Consider the following 13245-nt stretch of genomic DNA (forward strand, 5'->3'; position numbering starts at 1 on the left):
CGCAGGACTCCATCCCGGGACTCCAGGATCGCGCCCTGGGCCAAAGGCAGGCGCGAAACCGCTGAGCCACCCAGGGATCCCCTAATGATCCTATATTATATTTAAAAAATCAAAAAAGCAAAGGGGCACTTAAGGTAATACACTCAGTTCAGCAACTGACTGTTGGTTTTGGCTCAGGTCATGATCTTAGGATTGTGAGATCAAGCCCCATGTCAGCTTCTGTAGATAGCATGGAGTCTGCTTGAGATTTTTGCTCTCCCTCCCCCTTAATGTTTCCCCCTGCTCTTGCATATGCATACACATTCTCTCTCTCTCTCTTTCTGAAATTAAATAAATCTTTTAAAAAATAAAGCAAAACCAGTCATTGAATTTCCCTAGCTTTTTGACAATCTCTGATCCAAAACTGGACCCCATGGTTTTAAACTCTCCATAACCATACAATACCCCTTAAATCCTATACGAAGCTCCTAAAACTTTCCTTTACTAAGACAACCTATAGTTCCTCTGGAGTGCATTCTCTCAGCTGTAGTATTAAGTGAAGTAAATCTAACTTGGACTAGAGGGGTTTTTTTCCTAGTGCTCTTTGGTCGAGGGACCAGTTGTTTAGATCATTTGACTAGCTGAAAGGTGGTGCTAAGGTACATTGAAGAGCAATATATGGAAGAAAGCTGACCATTCCATTTTGAATATATTGAGTGTAGGGTACTTTTAAGAAATTCAAGCAATGTTAAAGAGCACTGTGCGTTAAGGGTCTTTATAGAACAAAGGGAATACAAGTTTAGAAGTTATTAACATATCAATGGAAATCGAACCTATGACGTGGATGAGATACTCAGTGCAAAGAGCATAGGGAGAGAAGAATGGGGAAACTAGGACTGAATCTTTAAGGACTCAAGTATGAAGATTCTGTAGAGGAGAAAGCACATTCAGAGATAAATCAGAAAGACCAATTATGTATCATCATATGAACCACAGAAGAAGATATTTCAGGGCCTATAGAGTGACCAATGGTTGAAAACATTTGAGAGATCAAGTTAAGAAGAGAATGGAAAATTTTCCTTTGGAGTTCACTGATATTTTTTGTGAGAGATTTTTCAGAATTTTGATGGAAGGAGAAGCCAGATTAAGTGGATGAAGAGTAAGTATGAGGTAAGCAAAGTGAAAAAAGAGGTAGGTCTTCTAGAAGAAGGGGCAGTGTGGTAATGCTATATATAGTGTTAAAAGAATAGATTCTAGAGAGAGACTGATAGAGTTCAAATTCTAGTTGTGTCCCTCCTAGTTGTGTCACCTTGGTTAGGTTACTTAAATGATTTATGCCTCATTTTTTTCATCTGTCAACTGGGAGAAAATAATAACAGATCACTTGGGTTGTGAGAAGGGAGATCTTTGTAAATAGGAACTTCTCAATAAGAATTAGCAATAATTATTTCAAAAACACGAGACAGCATGCCACCATAGGGGCCTGAAAGTAGATTGATGTGAACAGTGAGTATGAAGAAGAGACCACAAAGAGGCTTGACAGGATTCTAGATCTAGAAGACCATGAATGCCCTGCCTAAAGAGCTACATTTCCTCTCAAGGCAGAAGGATCCATTGAGGAGTTGAAGAAGAGAGTATGCGTTTATGTTCCTATTTTAGAAAAATCACTGTGACTATAAGGGTAGAGGATGGACTATAAGGCTAGGGAGTAGAACCAAGCTGAAGGCTAGGACAGCAGTTAAGAGCCTGTTTCAGAAACCTAAATGCAAAGTGATAAACTGGCTTATGGCAGAGGAAATAGAAATGGAAAGAAAAAAATAATTAATTCAAGGGCTCAAATGACCATGACTTGGGTTACTTATTGTATACTACGGGTAAGGGAGAAAATGAAGTTTAGGATACTCACCCTTTATATCCCCCCAGGTTTCTAGTTTGGGAGGCTAGCTGTGTAGTAGGCCATTTCCTGAGGAAGAAAGTCTAGGGTTGCTTGAGAATTAGGAGGATTATTGTTCAATTTTGAATATGCTGTGTCTGTGCAACACCCAAATGATAAATATATCTAATATGCAACTTAAAACCCATAGGAAAGTTAGAGCTCAAGATCCATAAATGGTTGAGAAGTTATGGGTATTCAAGTGGTATATCTAGAGAGAGAAGAATACTTGAAAAAAATTATTCAGAAAATTTTTATAGGAAAATAACATCAATTGACAGTAAACAACATATTAAGCTTCAGGAAAGGTAGTGAAAAAGATGATGGCATAAGGTAGTTGGTTTTCTCTAAAGAAGGATTTCCAGAAGGCCTCAGTGGAAAAGGATAGCAGCAGTAGAATGAGTAAGAAGGAGGAGAATATAGCAGTATAGACTTAAAAGCATGATGGGGCTAACTGATTGGAGATGCATATGTTTTGTTCAGGCGACAGAGCAAAGGCATGTAGTTCCAGGTCTTTTGGCAATTCCCAGGTCGTAAGAGGCCTCTGGTGGTCACTTTCTGTGAATGATACTGTACACTTAGCTCAAGTCAAACCCCTTTCCTTACCTTCTAGCCTGGTGACCTCTCCTCATATTTCATGACCCACCTCAAATGTCACTTTCTCTGAAACTCTTCACTCTTCCCCAAGTGACCTTAGCAGGCTTGATTATTTCTTCTTCTAAGTTTCCACCGTATATTGGTATTCCTGTGTCATTGTAAGTAAAATATTCCCACTCTACAGTGGAATTCAAAGACATGGACATAATTTTCCTAAGGGGACCCAGGTTTTCTGACTCCCAAGATCAGTACTATTTCATTATATCACTGCTCCCCTTCTCCTCCAGGAACAGAGAGGAACCTCATGACTACAAACTTCTAGCCACTATAGGAATTTGTTTGTTCATTTGGTTAAGAAAGTGTGTAAAGGCCTGTGTTAGGTAAGGTTTGGAGTGAAGGGAGAGAGACTTTGCAAAGTAGAATTCAGTCCCCTTTTGTCAACATCTTACTTTTCCAACAGATCACCCACCTTGATTTTCTCCTGCCCTCCTTCCCACAGGCTTATTTAAAGAGATCCTTTCTTGTTCTAATGGTAGTTCTGTTATCTGTGCTCCAAAGTCCTGACTCACAGTTCTACTCAACAAGGGCAAATACCTAAAAAAATAAAATGTATGTTTGAGAAGGAAAAAAAGGACAACTACCACTACCCTCTGTGTCCTGTATCAATATCATCCCCTCCTTCCTTGCCTTTATATTATAAAGATTGAGGTTAAGATTGTGGTTGAGGGGAAGCCACGACTCTATGTCTCTACTTTGTGCCTTCATTTATTGCCAGCTCACAGCAACCAGATGCCTCTTTGCCATCCCAGCAACTGGCCAGTGCCTTAGCTGGCATCCATATCATTAGACCCAGAGGACTCTTTGTTGACATGCCATGGTATCTGCCATTGTTGAGGATTCCCGTCTTTACACTTACATTAACTATGGATGACATTCTTGACCACTTTTTGTTTTTTCTTTTTGCCCATATCTCCTGCCAAAGGATGAACCTGGGCAGCCATATTTTATACCTAAGATCACAGGTGATAGGAGTGGGAGTAGAGACACCTGGTCATAGTAGCCTAGATCCCTGATGTGACCTGACTCAAAAAGAAGCGTCAGACCTATCAGATTCTCTTTCTTAGGAATTAGAAATAGAAAACACTGGCATGGGAGCTAAAAGGTCATGATGTACAAAGAGATTCTGGAAGCAACATTTGACCTTGTGAAACCAAAATTGTGAGGGTCAGAAACTACAAATGAGCAGAGGAAGAGATCCTGAAACAGAAGAAAGAGAGAATACAGAAAGAAACAGGCCATAAGATTCAGGGAGGTGGAGAGGACACGTGACCCCCAAGAACCTCCTTCCCAGAAGCCAAAAGAGCCACTTCTCTAGAGTTTTCTCCTTCCACTGTTTGTTCCCTCCCAACCTTCTTTGCAGACTGTTCTCTATTTGTCATTTAAATATATTTGTTTTTCCTTTGAATGCTCTGTGTTGGGCTTTTTTCAATCCACACACTTTTCAAGAAACGTCATGGCCTCCACAACTGCCTGTGTCTCAAGAGGCCCACTCAGATTTAATTTTTAGGCTAACTCTCGCTCCTGAATCTCTCTCCTGAGCTTTTAGTCATGTTTACCCAACTGCCTGATGGACATTGCCATTCCCCATGGCTGTTCCCCTAGCATCTCAAGATCAACATGTCCAAAATTAAACTTTCCTGTCAAACCAGCTAAAATCACCCTAGACTCCTCCCTCCATCCAAATCATTTAAATATGAAGTCATTGTCATTCAACCACTTACATTTCTCCTCACCATCTCTCCTCTCCTCGCTCCTGCTACTCTCTCACTCGGTTCAGGGCCTCATAAGTACCCTCCTGGTTTCCTTGGCATCAGCCTCCTACCCCTGCCTGTAACTCTTCTATGGCCTTCCCATTTTCTTACAGGAAAATCCAAGCTCTTTAACATGGCATCCTAGTCTTCCATGATGCTTTTCCTGGTTACTTCATCAACACAATCTTTGGCTGCACTCCATCTACCACAGTTCCAAAGCATCTAGACTTTCTGTGATTCCCACAATATCTCAAGTGTTGCCTCCATCTGGACTTTGCCTTCACTGATCCCTCTTCCAGGAGAGCTAACATCCCTTTCTCTTCTAGTCAACACTTTTCCTACATCATCCTTCAATATTTATGATCCTGCCTCCACATATAATCACTATCTTTTTTTATTATGTCCCGACTTCACTGTGTACAGAGGAACATGACACTATTGCACTTACTTTTAAATGGTTTGTATTTCTCTGTCCATTCCTGGAGGGGTAGAAAACATACCATTTTTACTGTTTGTCCTATGCCTAGCAGTGAATACGTTCAGAACATGCTGTGGAGAAAAGGAAGGAAATGAACACACTGATCCTCCATGGGGAAAATACTGCCTTTCCTCTGAGAGAAAAGAATAATGCCAGGTAAGTGAAGCCATGAAATTTTATGGTCATGATTAAAATGCCTACCAAGAGCAACAACAAAATTCTTCTCCTACCCAAGAGCAAGAAAAGGCACCATCCTCTTTCTCAGAAAGTGTAATGTCACCTCAGTAATTAGAAGTGGAAACCTCTAAAAGGTAGGCAGTCTGTTTCCCAACTGAGCAAGATGAAACAATTTCCCGAACTAAACAGAGCCCTGGACTAAACAGAAGCCATTAAAAATATAAAGATTTTACATCTACAGTCCTATCTTTATGAGAATATCAGGGATATGAGGCTGGAATTCACTCCATTTAGGTCCTGATAAACAAAGTGAAAATGGAGCCCATCACAGAGAAAGGTCCCAGTATCCTGGCGGACACAGGCAGGAAAGACTGTCACAGCTGATAAGAGTGCTAAAGAGTCAATTAGTCCCTAATTACCTGAGCAGCCCCTGCTGCTGCCTGGCTTGAGGACAGTTTAAATAGGAATGTCTCTTAGGAACAACAATCTCTGTTTAGGATGTAATGAATGACTTATTCAATCCAGGATGGGAGAGGATCTCATTGCTCTAGACTGGGTCCCCGCGGCTGAAGTGCTAAAGAGATCCAGGCTGTGAGCCTGCATCTGAATATCAGATACGGCATCCTTACTGTTGGCCCATGGTGTCTAAGTGCGTGATCATGCACCACCCACCAGTCTAGGAGTGAAGGAGACTGGCTACAGCCTTGGAGACACATGATGGAGGAGACACAGAGCCTGTGGAGGGCGCCCTGAAGAAGGCACAGGAAATAGGGAGGGGCCCTTTCAAAAAGGGCTCCACTGGCCAAGGGCTCAGCACTTAACAGCTTCTGGGTAGAGAAGAAGGACCTCAGAGAAAATGCCTGTTAGACTGGTAAATGCAAGCTGAATATTCTTTTTTTAAAAAAATATTTTTAATTTTTTTCAACTTATTTATTTATGATAGAAAGAGAGAGAGAGAGGCAGAGACACAGGCAGAGGGAGAAGCAGGCTCCATGCACCGGGAGCCCGACGTGGGATTCGATCCCGGGTCTCCAGGATCGTGTCCTGGGCCAAAGGCAGGTGCCAAACCGCTGCGCCACCCAGGGATCCTAAGCTGAATATTCTAATCAAGAGTGGGAAGCTGTTTGGGCTTCTGCACTGTTGAGAATGATGGTCTTCCTTGACACATCCCAGGGGAGTTGGGGGTAGGCAATGCATCGTTCCTCCCTGGGCCTATCTTCTGCCCCAGGGCTCCAGGCAGAGTTTAATTGGATGCTTGCTCATGTTTCCTCTGTGTGAAATAGTCTCTTCCCATTCTAGTTACTGCTTTCTTGTTCTCCAGGTATCCTCATATGCATCAATTCCTGTGGGAAGCATTTGCTGATACTCGGCCCACACCTCCACCACCATCCAAGTGAAGGGTAAGAACATTATCTTTCTCCCATGTATGCTCATTAGGGCATATAGACTGTAAATTGCCATGCCTACTTCCTTATCTGCCTAGTGGAACCTAAATTCCCCAAAAGTGGGAACCATGTGACATACCTTTGAATCTCCAGATTCTGACCTGCAGCATTGTCTAATCTTACATGTTTAATAAAGGCTTTTGAACCTTTCTTAATAAGATGCAATAATATACAATATATTATAATTATATATAGTATAAGATGAAATAAGGCAGAGCTGGTAATATTGCAGTAGTCTAAACTGAAGCCATAAGACACTTTTAATGGGAGACAACCTAAGCAGTAGGTCTGTGAAATGGGAGTACAGAGGAAAAAACCAATTTCTGTGCCACAGACCCCTTTGGCCATCTGGAAATATCTTTGGGCCCCTTCTCAAACATTTTCTTTTTTTTTAAACGTTTTCTTTTAAATACAAACTGAAATACATAATACGACAAAGCAAACCAATCATATTGAGATCATTACTAAAAGAATTTTTTAAAGTTATTATTTAGTAGTATGTGTATGTTTCTTTATTAACTCAGAGAATAAAAAGATCAAGTAGCAGTTCTAAAAACTGATTTTTAAGTAACAATAAATGTCAACAAACAGTATTTGAAGATACTGGCCACAACTGTAATGTGACATGAAAATATCTGACCTTCTGTTGGCAAGAGTTGCAGGTACTGCCAATACTGCTGAGGTTTGTTGTCCACATTTCTAATGGAAGGAAACCCTAAATTAGAATTAGCAATTAGTGAAAATAAAGAAGTACATTTTCTCCAAGATCCAAGACATGGGTGCCCTGAATTCTATCTGTGGGTCCCCTGGGGTATAAACCCCCTGTCTGTGGAACACAGGAAAACAAAACACCTAAAATAACTACCAAGAATAGCAGTTCTTTCATCTTGGAGAAATGGTATCTTCTTAAATCAGTGCAGGTCTTTATCTACATTCTATAGTAAACAACTGTTTCAGAGGGACTTAGGTTTCTGAAGATAGCAGTATTCACTTTATTTATGTAAAATATAACAGTTTACAAGACTTACTAGAAAACCACAATAATAATAGCAGGGTAGTAATTTGTTTAAGGATAGTTATATAGATGAATGGCACAAACTAGTGAACTCAGAAATCGACCCACACTTGTTTGGTCAGTTGACTTTAGACTAAGGTGCCAAAGCAGTTCAGAGGGTTTAAATATTTTTTTCAACAAGTGTTGCAAACAACTGCCTCTCAGAATGAAAAACCAAAAAAGCTTAATTAACCCTTACCACATACAAGTGGTAAGCATACATGTTACTCAAAATGGATCTTTGTCCTGAATGTAAAAAACTACTAGAAGAAAACATAGAAAAAAATATTTGTGACCTTGGGTTAAGGAAAGGTTTCTAGGCACCAAAAACATGAACCATAAGTGAATATTTCACAAATTAGACTTCACCAGATTTAAAATGTATGCCCTTTATTTTTTTTTTAATTTTTATTTATTTATGATAGTCACACAGAGAGAGAGAGAGAGAGAGGCAGAGACACAGGCAGAGGGAGAAGCAGGCTCCCTGCAGGGAGCCCGACGTGGGATTCGATCCCGGATCTCCAGGATCGCGCCCTGGGCCAAAGGCAGGCACCAAACCGCTGCGCCACCCAGGGATCCCAATGTATGCCCTTTAAAAGACACTGTTAAGAAAATGAAAAGACAAAAAATAAAATAAAATAAAAAAAGAAAATGAAGAAATAAGCCACAGATTGGTTTAAAAAAAAATTTTTTTTTTTTGCAAAGCTCCTACAGGATAAAGAGTTTGTATTCAGAATACATAAACAATTAGACAAAAAACTCAGTTAAAAGAGAGGCAAAAGATGTGAACAAATATTTCACCAAGGAAGATACACAAGTAGCAATGAACACATATAAGGATATTTATCATTATTCATCAGGAAAATATGAATTAAAAGCACAAGGAGACAGGGAGATACCACTATACAACCTTTCAAATGATTAAAAATTAAAAGGATTGATAATATTGTTAGAGACCACATAAAACAACGAGAGTTCTGAATGCTCATGCAAATGCAAATGATAGTTATTTTGGAGAACAGTTTGGCATATTTTTATAAAGTTAAACATATACTTACCATATGACCCAATAATCCCACTCATAGACATTTGCCCAAGAGAAATGAAAACATACGTTCACACAGCAAATGTTAATAGTTCCTTTATTCCTACAGCTGAAAGTCTATCACCAGCAGAATGGATAAAATTATTGTGATATATTCATACGATGGAATACTTCTTAGCAACAACAAGCAATGAACTACACATTCATGCAACAACATGGATGGATTTCAAAAGCATTACCCTAAGTGGCTAAGTGAAATAAGACAGACACAACAGATTACATTCTGTATGGTTCCATTTACATAACATTCTAGAAACGTCGAAACTGTAGAAACAGAAAACAGATTGATCACTGGTTGCCAGGGGGCTGTGGATAAAGGAAGGGATTGTCTACAAAGGGGCATAAGGAACATCCTGGGGTGATGAAAATGGCCCATATGTTTGTCAAATTTATTAAACAGTACACTTAAAAATAGGGTGAATATTATTGCATATAAATAATTGTACCTCAGTAAAACTTGACTTTTAAAAAAATTCTAAAGTTTTATCTTGGAATTATCTTGGAATCATAAGACATTATGAATGATATTTTGTTACTAGACCTAAATTGTCCTTTCAGAGAATACAGCCTTAGAATTTTCCCTCAAAATGAAAGACATTTGTGCATATTCTATAGAGGGGAACAAATATGCATTGGCTCAGTGTCTTGTTGAGTTTGTATGCTATTTGGAAATTGGATTGCTTTGACAAATTACTTGCTAGCCAGGAAAAGCATTAAAGGATTATTTGTCCACCACGATTTCAAATTTTCCCCTAATGATAAAATCATTTGAAATAAAAGGTGGCAGCCAAAGTAGTTTTACTCAGGAAGATATTATTTCATATATAGACATGTAAGAAACAGTATAAGCAAGAAGAGGAAATATAGTCTAATTTTTAAATTGTTACACTTACTTTAAGTATTATAAATAACAGCAGCAAACGATTTCAGTCCTAAATAGCACATATTTCAGATTTCCTTATAAGTGCTTCTCAACTTAAAGACTTGAAATCACATGTGAATGTGGGTGTTTAAACTTCACTTTGCAATTTGAATCTTTACTTTTCAGGCCACTTTAATGCCTATTTTAATGCTTAACTGTTTGAGGATACTGTTGGATTATATCGTTGTTTTTACCTGTTTGTGTGCTCTAATGTTTTCCTACTGTGCTATAGAATATTTTGCTTTAATAGCATTCTATGTATTTCAAGAATTTCTTTGTAAATAAGTGATGTGTCTTTCAATAAAACAACTTGGGGAAGCCTCAAAATCTTCATAAAAGCAGTGTCCTTCATTTACTTGTTAATAGAACATTGTCTGTCTTATCCAAAATAATTTTTTTCATTCATAGTTCATAGATTGAAGAACCAACTACCACTTACATTTTAAATGAGTTCCTGTGTAACTGCCAAATTAAATGAATTAATTTTTACCTTTGGGCCTTGTATTGTCATAATATTAGTTATTGTTTTAATGAACTGGTGATAATTTATTTTATTTTTTTATTCAATTTTTTACCAGAAAGTCCAAACTAACTTCAAATATGTTTCATTTTTTCCAAAGATATGTTTGATCTCCAAATAAGTGATTACTGTGTTTACATGATGTCTATTCTTTTGTATATCTAGATCTGCTGCTAATGCACTAGCTACTAGCCATATGGGCTTTATTTACATTAGTTAAAATGAAATAAAAGTTCCATTTCTCAGTCACTAGACAAATTTCATGTGGTCAATAGTCATATGTGGTTTGTGTTTATCCTATTAGAGGGCACAGATATGTAATACTTCATCATTGCCATAGTTCTATTGGAAAAGGGGGACTAAATCAGGGTCAGGAAACTTTTTTAAGGGCTAAGTAGTAATATTTTAGAATTTATGGGCCAACAAACAAAACTGAGGTTGCTATTTAGGTACTTAAATTACCATTTGAAAAATATATCCACTTAAAGATAGAAGAAGAAAAAATCAACATTCTTAACTTGATGGCTGTAAAAAGCAAGCAACAGGCTGGATTTGAGCCATGGTTTGCCTACCCCTGGTGTAGATCTTTCAGTCCTTGATTCATTAAACATATCTTAGCCACTGTGCTAAATATTAAGCAAAGTGTAGTGAACAAGAAAATATAGTTCCAGACCTTATGGAATTCAGAATATAATAGGAAAAGCTAACAAAAATTGCACAGTTAATCAATTATATATATAACAAAAATTGCACAGTTAATTATATATATATATATTGTAAAGATTTTATTTATTTATTTGACAGAGAGGGAGAGAGAGAGAGCACAGGCAGGGGAGGAGCAGAGGGAGAGGGAGAAGCAGGCTCCCCACCGAGCAGTGAGCCCTTTGTGGGGCTCCATCCCAGGACCCCAGGATCATAACCTGAGCCGAAGGCAGAAGTTTAACTGACTGAGCCACCCAGGCGCCCCTAATCAATTATTACAATTTAACAAATAAAATGAAAGAGATAAATAGGATGTTATAAAAGGAACAGAGGAACCTAAACTTGTATGAAAGACTGACTTGCTAAAATTATAAATTATCTGCAACTAATATTAATTTGTAATATATGGCAACTACTCTTTATTATAGACTTTCTAGTTGGACTAGAAAATGTGAGAAAGATGCTATAAAAACTGACAGATCTAGATAATATTTCTAAATAGATTTATGTTTAAATACATGACATTCCTGTATACCATCTGTCTGTTTTATATATGTGAGGTAATAGTACATCTAAAAAATGTATTTGCTAAAATAACATTTATTGATGTTTGGTGGTTTATTTTCCTCTACTAGAATCTTTTATAAGAATTAAAGTGTATAAATTAAATGGTCCCTTGTACCCAGGAAAACTTTGCGGCAAATTAACTTATAAAATGGCCCCAGTTTCCTTTCAATTGTTTATAATCAAAATTTGAATTGAGCCCTCCGTTAAACAAAACAATATGATGCTACTTTAACAATTTTTTTAGAACCTACCTTTTTTTTTCATTATGAGAACTCAGTATATAAATCAGCAAAATAAAATAAAATAAAATAAAAATTTATGCTGTACTATCTTCCCATGTATTGACAATGTTCCTCAAGATCTTACTTGGTTTTCTGAGACTTTAATTGCACTTTGCAGTTCATAGAAAGGTGGCCTCTTTTATTGTGATGTCAAGAACTTTAGATAAATCTGTTTAACCACTGAGCATGTGAGAGAGACCTGAGTGAGCAGAAGCCATTCTCAATGGAGCTCACGCCTCGACTGACAAATAGGCCAAGCTGAAGTGGTTCAGAGATTACGTCATGGGCCACATACCTGCTTTGTTTCAATAAATAAACCCCAGGCTGTGAAATATGGCTGATTATACATCGAGATGAGGATGAACTAAAGGGAATGAAAGATTTTCTGAGGTCATGACATAGAGTTTTAATTCTTCAATTTCACTGTAGTTAACAGGCCCAGGAACTCCTGCTTCTGCCGATCTAGGTTTAAGTTGTTCTTTTAGGGTGACAAATGAGGTACACCAAGAAGCTAGAATTTCACATTCCCTTCATGGCTTCTTAGAACAGTGCATGTTGGGATAAAGCCAAGAATAGTGGCGTTTAAAAACCAGTTTAAAAAAAAACAAAAAACAGTGACCGAATCCATCAAGAAATGATTTCCACTTTTGAGTCACTCGCTGCTGCTCAGCTCTTCTATCACATTCACACAGTTTTCAGCACAGAGCTGCTACTATTATTCTTTAATTCAACTGTGTATATAAATTAAAGATTCTGGCTCCTTCAAGGCAGATATTCTGAATTCATCCTTACTGAGAGAGACAAAAATGTTAACCTACTTAATCCAGATTGAAGGCCCCAAGCAGGAATCAGTTCTTAATGTCATCTGGGGTGGAGTCATACTGACAACTGGCATACATTTACTGCATGGAGCATGGGACTTCTTCAGAGCGCCCAGTGGCCAGTCTGTAGATGGGCTCATCCTGGGCTTCCTCCATCTGAGATTCCTTTGGTCTCCAGGACAGAGCCTGACCCTCTTCACTCACACAGTACCATCACCGTGGAAACCAAGGTTGCTCCTGTGATGGTTTCCATTTGCTGGAATCTTAGACACAGGACAGGTGCTTATACAGAAGTGGAAGAGGGACACAGTCGGCTGCTGCAATCGTAGGAGGTGGTGAGGTAGGAGCAAATAATTGGCTGCCTTGAATCTCCCCCACCCTTTTTCTGTAATAGCACCTGTGTCAGTTGGATCAGTGTGTCCTAATCCTTATGCTTGAGACTCCACTGTACCAAGACATCACTTGGCACTTGGCACAGGTTCAGACTACTTGCATTTTATCCACTATTATCATCAATCACCGAGACCCTTCACATTTCCTTTTGAGTCCTTTAGCCCAGAAGAAATCTAAAAGATTTGCTGGGGTCTCTTTTCCCCAGCAGAAGCTCCCTGCCTCAGCCAAGATGAATTCTCAAACCGTAAGCAAAATGATGGCCAACAATTGCCAGCTTATTTCAGAAAGTGGTTCTCCTTTCTCTGGAATTTTTCTTTATCCTATTTCCTTACTCTCTGATATCATTTAAAATATGTGTTTTATAGTTTTTATCCTTTTTTTTTTGGTTTTGCAGTGAATGTGTTGGCTTGTCACAACCTGTTCTATCCTGCCTGAAAGCAGATGTATTAAATTTAACATG

At 38.4% G+C, this 13245-nt stretch overlaps 1 protein-coding gene across 7 annotated transcripts in view; it reads left to right on the forward strand.

Moving 5' to 3' along the window:
- The window catches only part of METTL25 (methyltransferase like 25), a 158634-nt gene that overhangs the window by 118063 nt on the left and 27326 nt on the right, over positions 1-13245 (forward strand). For 2 of the 7 annotated variants that reach the window (XR_011994890.1, XR_011994896.1), the window contains 3 exons: positions 4848-4954; positions 6297-6375; positions 8629-9839. The gene's annotated coding sequence lies outside the window, so the exon portion shown is untranslated. Of the gene's footprint in view, positions 1-4847; positions 4955-6296; positions 6376-7899; positions 9840-13245 lie in introns of those variants that run through there. The other 5 variants (XR_011994891.1, XR_011994894.1, XR_011994892.1 and 2 more) reach the window with 4 other exon arrangements.

This window comes from Vulpes vulpes, chromosome 10, assembly GCF_048418805.1.
Source record: "Vulpes vulpes isolate BD-2025 chromosome 10, VulVul3, whole genome shotgun sequence".
Classification (NCBI taxonomy): Eukaryota; Metazoa; Chordata; class Mammalia; order Carnivora; family Canidae; genus Vulpes; species Vulpes vulpes.